The following is a 6,308-nucleotide window of genomic DNA, read 5'->3' on the forward strand; positions in this document are numbered from 1 at the left end:
CTTCCTTATTTATTTATTGTATAAACACTCGCCAGAGGATATTTTTTTCACTGATTTTATTTTTAAAGAGAGCAGGGGGGTTGGGGTGGGGGAGAAAGGGAAACAACGATGTGAGAGAGACCCATCAATTGGTTGCCTCCTGCAACTGCCCTGACTGTACCCGGGGATCAAACCTGTAACCCAGGTAAGTGCTCTTGATTGGGAATAGAATCTGTGACCCTTCGGTATATGGGCCAACGCTTTAACCACTGAGAAACATTGGCCAGGGGAACACTTTTTCTTAAATAACATTACAGATACTTCCTACTGCTTGAAACACTTCTAATTCCTATAGAAATTTTCTTTATCTTTTGTTAAAGATGATGCTTGAGAGAAACTTTCTTTTCCTCAACTTTCAAGTTAGGATAAAGCTGACAGATTTATACTACTGACATTCAGGCATACTAATTCCTTTAAGTTTACTTAAGGAGAAGAAAAAATGGCCTAAAGAAAGTAATGTATGTTGTATTTGATTTTAGAAGGCTACAAACTTTTTAATTTGCGCAAGAACCAATTGCCATGTAGCAAGTGTCTCAGTCAAAGATGGGGGCGGCTTCTGTATAGGACCCAGAACCTCGCTTACGGAGATGCAAAGCAGGCCCTCTGAAGGATCATCCCAGCTTCTATCCAAGAAAGAATGCCTGGAGTGTAGGCTTAGACTACATGAAGAAACAAGCATACTAGCCTCCAGAAGGCACCGCTGAATTTTGTAGCTGATGCTTTCTAACTTGGTATAAATTAATTTAATCCCAAAGGCCCACCTCTTGCCAATTTAGACTGTAAAATATAAATCAGTTTGAGTGGGTATAACGGTGAGAGACTTTCCCAAAGGCCAGTAGATCTGTACTGCTGCTCTGCTGCAACTACACCATTCCTCTTAACCTGGACCCATGAAACAGCTGTGTCACTGGTGATAATGTTGGGTACAAACCGAAAGGAAACCAAAATAGCTCCTCCCCTCAAATATGACTGCTACCTTAAAATATTAGGCTAAATGAAAATACAAGTTACACCAATGAATGTGTAAATCTAGAAGAATATGATTTTCTGAGAAGTTATAAATTACCAATGCTGGCTCCAGAAGTAATAGAAGGCTTAGAAGTTTCACTGGTGATAATGTTGGGTACAAACCGAAAGGAAACCAAAATAGCTCCTCCCCTCAAATATGACTGCTACCTTAAAATATTAGGCTAAATGAAAATACAAGTTACACCAATGAATGTGTAAATCTAGAAGAATATGATTTTCTGAGAAGTTATAAATTACCAATGCTGGCTCCAGAAGTAATAGAAGGCTTAGAAGTTTCACGAGGTTAGTATTGGACAAGCATGGCCATGCAGAGAAGAAATCTGGAAAAGCAGGTTCTTGGCAGACCATACACAGCCTCAGATACGAGATTGAGTAATCTAGACTTCATTGCTTATGTGTTCCTCGGGCTCTACAGAATACAGGAACCACAAGGTGAAAATGGCACAGCTTCTAGAGTGTCGGTTTTACTTTGATTTTTTGTTATTGTCATTGTTTTGCTTAGGAAGATATTTGTAACTTAAACATTTCATAAATTAAAAAAATAAAACAGAAGACTTCATCAGACAACTTATGTTTGGAATTTCTTCAGACCATCACTTCTAGACCTCAAATGTTATGCAGTTTTTATTCTCTGCCATTAGGAACTCAGTACTGGGTTAGTTGGAAATTATTTTTGGTACTGGGGAGCCACTAAAAAACAGGGAATGTTTTTGAACAGAGAAAAGAAAGAATAATCAAACTTGGAAGGTTAATCCAGATACGGTTTTCAGGACACATTTTATGGAGAGAGACTAGGCCGCAGTGGTTCTCAACCTTCCTAATGCCGCGACCCTTTAATACAGTTCCTCATGTTGTGATGACTCCCAACCATAAAATTATTTTCGTTGCAACTTCATAACTGTAAATTTGCTACTGTTATGAATCATAATGTAAATATCTGACATGCAGGATGTATTTTCATTGTTCGAGACCTACAGGTTGAGAACTGCTGGACTAGGGTGAGAAGATCCCCTGATCTAGTCCAAGGAAGAAGTGATGGGGCCAATACTAGAATGATGACAGTAGAAATGGGAAGGATAAAAAGCACAAAGAGAATTTCAGAAGTAGAGTCAACAAGATTTTGCAACTAACAGTATGTGTTAAAAGAAGTAGGACAAGGAAATTTTAGTTAAGTTTAATTCTGCCCCCCCCCCAAGATTATAATATAAACAAAAATAAAGATGATAAAAGTTGAATAAACGATAGGTGGGAGGGGGATAGAGGCAATAAAGACTTGATGCTTGAAATAAGGTCCTAGAAATAAGCTTCTAGAAGTTTAAGGTGGGCATGCCTGGCCCTAGCCGGTTTGGCTCAGTGGATAGAGCATCGGCCTGAGGACCAAAGAGTCCCGGATTTGATTCCGTCAAGGGCCTGTACCTAGGTTGCTGGCTCCTCCCCAGCCTGGGCCCTGGTCAGGCAAACAATCGATGTGTTTCTATCACATCGATATTTCTCTCTGTCTTTCCTTCTCTCTTCCACTCTCTCTAAAAATCAATGGAAAAATATCCTTGAGTGAGGATTAAAAAATAAAAATAAAGTGGACATGTCTGATTGTGTCCTGCTCTCGTGCATGAGAACGACAAAAATGCATATACACAGAAAACTTCATATGTAACTTTGATGTGTGTAGGGGGCTGAGGGTTGGGGTTCTTTTAACTAAACAATTCAACCAGTTCACCATATTTTGGGGAATGTGACAGTGGGATATGACAGAAGTAGAAAGGCAACCCATGCATATGAATTGCCTAAGTGCCAGGCTCTGTGTTAAGTACAGGAAATGCAAAGAGGATAATGAGAATCTTATCCTTAAGAAACATAAGACATAGAAAGGGGTTAGGAAAAAAATAACTGTTTTCAATTCAATGTTATGATTAGGACAGCAGAAAATGCCGCTGTGGAGATTAGCAAAAGTTGAAGAATGAGTAGCACTCGGCCAGTACACACAAGGGAGCCAGTAAGAGCAAAATGTTGTTTATCTTTAAGAATGAAATGTTAAAAATGAAAATTTAATGATCTGTGCCAAAACCCCTGGTACTGTCCAGTGCCTCCATAGAGGGGTCATGGAATTTTCACAGAGAAAACGGAAAGAAATTAGCCAGTGGGAACAACCGGTCTAACAGGTGAATGTATGATTCAAGTTTTCAGAAATGTCAGAAATTCAATCAAGAGAAGAAATCTGGAAAGTCAGGACAAACTAGGAATGACCAGGGTGTGATTATAACTAAGAAAATAATACTATTCATTTTTTAAAAAAAATGGCATAACCAAAAATACGTGTATGCTATTTATAATGGGAAAGATGCCCCAAAGGAGTTTATCAAGTTCTTTATCCTGAGGGAGACACTGTGATGATCTTTGTTGTGAGGCAGCAATATCTAATCAGGCCTAGGAGAAATTATCCCCTCAAGACTAATTCATTCTCTTCTGATACTCAGCTCCTTAATTACTAAGTGGGTCTTGGTATTAGGAAGGTGGTATGTGTGAAATGGCAGGTGTGAATATAATGACCATAAAGGTTATCTACCCTGTTTTCAATAAATAAAATGTCATTTTGAGACTCTGGGTCTTAGACTTAGACTACATGAAGAAACAAGCATACTAGCCTCCAGAAGGCACCGCTAATGACATCATTCAGTTATCGAAACTACAAAGCTGAGGACAAGGATTGTTGATCGCAGTAGATTAAGATAGAGATTAAATAAGAATGAAAATGCACAGAATAGTGAGGGAATGTTTCAGAAGTGCAACTGGCAAACAACTAAGTATGCTTTTGTTGGGCTGAGGCAAAGATTTTTCAGCTAATTCACAAAATAAAGTTGAATGTAAATACTCGCTCAATTGTTTTATTTTCAGAGAGCAGTAATTAGGGAAGAGACAATAGCCTGAAATAACCCTAATCAATGCCAGTTTTAGATGTTTACAGATGTCATCTGATTCAATCCACTTTACAAGGAGACAAAAAGAACACTTTAAAACAGTGGTTCTCAACCTTCCTAATGCCGCGACCCTTTAATACAGTTCCTCATGTTGTGGTGATCCCCCAACCATAAAATTATTTTCGTTGCTACTTCATAACTATAATTTTGCTACTGTTATGAATCGTAATGTAAATATCTGATATGCAGGATGTACTTTCATTGTTACAAATTGAACATAATTATAGTGATTAATCACAAAAACAATATGTAATTATATGTGTGTTTTCCGATGGTCTTAGGCGACCCCTGTGAAAGGGTCGTTCGACCCCCAAAGGGGTCGCGACCCACAGGTTGAGAACCACTGCTTTAAAATGATTCAGCAATTGCTTTGGGTGTAATATAAATTACAAGTGTTAATTGTCATTATAACAATAACTGGAAATAGAAATGTGTAAGTACTTATGTTGAATATACACCTATAGAGCAACTGAAAACCCCAACTATCCTATTAAATGAACAGATACCTGTGATTTAGGATAAATTTTCAGAAAACAGCATCAGCATCAAAAGTAGATTCAAAACCTTAAGACAGAAGTGAGGCTGAAGTGCTCTAGAAAACTATATTTGAATGTTCAAAAGTGGTTCTAGTAATGATGAACAAATCATTTTTGGAAATAAGACCAGGAAAAAAAGCAATTAACCTATATAATAAGGAAGGAATATGCAAATTGCCCGTCAATTCACGACAAAGATGGCGGCACCCACAGCCAATAAGGAGGGAATATGCAAATTGACACTTGTAATTTGCATATTGCAAAGATGGCGGTGGCTGGGCTGGGACGCTTGTGTTGTCATGGCGACGATGCAGGTGTTCTGCCCCGCCCTGGCTGCTCTGGGCCTCTGGACAGTGCGCGTGTGCAGGTGCTGAGCGGGGGGACGGGGTGGGATGCCTGTTATGGGGGGTGGGGGGAGGTGCAGGGAGCTACAGGAGAGCAGCAGGGCTGGAGCAAAGGCAGGAGGCAGCTCCGACCATGAGTGAAAGTGGGAGGCGGCTCCAGCCTGGAGCGAAGGCCCAGGTCCCGGAGGGAAGCTGGTGCCGGCAGCCAGGGGAAGGAAGGCCTATTCTTGCATGAATCTTCATGCATCGGGCCTCTAGTTTCCAAATTAAAAAAAAATTCATGAAGGTGGGGGGGGGGGGAACGGGGGGGGGGCTGTTTCCCCCCCCCCCCCCCCGGGCAGTGGGCTTGCGTGGTCTCTGGCCTGTTTGCAAACCGCTTCCAGTTGGTGCTGTTGGCCGGCTCCTGGTTTCCCTGCATCTCTCCAGTGTCCCTGCTTTGCCCCATGATGTCGGTGGACCTCAGACAGTGGTCCGGGCCCCTGAGCCTGCAGGAAGTGGACCCGCTGCAGGTCAAATACTCCGGAGCAGAGGTCAACGAGCTGGGCAAAGTGCTGGTGCCCACCCAGGTTAAGAACTGGCCAACTGGTATTTCATGGGATGGCGTTGATCCAAGTAAACTCTACACCCTGGTCTTGACAGACCCAGATGCTCCAAGCAGAAAGGACCCCAAATTTAGGGAATGGCACCATTTCCTGATGGTCAACATGAAGGGCAACGACATCAGCAGTGGCACCATCCTCTCTGATTATGTGGGCTCTGAGCCTCCTAAGGGCACAGGCCTTCACCGCTATATCTGGCTGATTTACCCGCAGGCCAAGCCGCTGAAGTGTGACGAGCCCATTCTCAGCAACTGATCTGGAGACCACCGTGGCAAATTCAAGGTGGCACCTTTCCGCAAAAAGTATGACCTTGGGTTCCCAGTGGCCGGCACGTGTTACCAGGCGGAATGGGATGACTATGTGCCCAAGCTCTATGAGCAGCTGGCTGGGAAGTAGGGGAAAGCCAGGAGACAGACTTTGCCCCAGGGGCCCCAAGCAGTGTTCTCAAGTTCAGTGATGCATGTTGATTATTTCTCCTCCCTGTTCCTACTCTCACAGGCGAGACCTGAGCAGATAGAGCTGTAGGGTGACTTTTCCTTCTCCCTGTCCTTTATAATTGTACAGGGTCACACACCCTGGATTTGTTTTGATCAAATTTGAGCTCCATTTTCGGGGCTATTTTGGTACTATTATATGGTCAACAGATTGTTAATCTACACTAATAAAAGAGAAACATGGTAATTAGCGTACGACCGCTACCCTTCCCATTGGATAATCAGCATATCCTTATGCAAATTAACTGTCAGCCAAGATGGCGGCCGGCAGCCATGCACTGAAGCGAACAGG

General features: G+C 42.1%; 1 pseudogene; it reads left to right on the forward strand.

The window, feature by feature from the left end:
* The first annotated feature begins 5,369 nt into the window (after positions 1–5,369).
* Positions 5,370–6,099, forward strand: LOC102241612 (annotated as a pseudogene).
* Positions 6,100–6,308: the final 209 nt, after the last annotated feature.

The sequence above is a fragment of the Myotis brandtii genome, unplaced genomic scaffold (assembly GCF_000412655.1).
Source record: "Myotis brandtii unplaced genomic scaffold, ASM41265v1 scaffold7, whole genome shotgun sequence".
In the NCBI taxonomy this organism is placed as follows: Eukaryota; Metazoa; Chordata; class Mammalia; order Chiroptera; family Vespertilionidae; genus Myotis; species Myotis brandtii.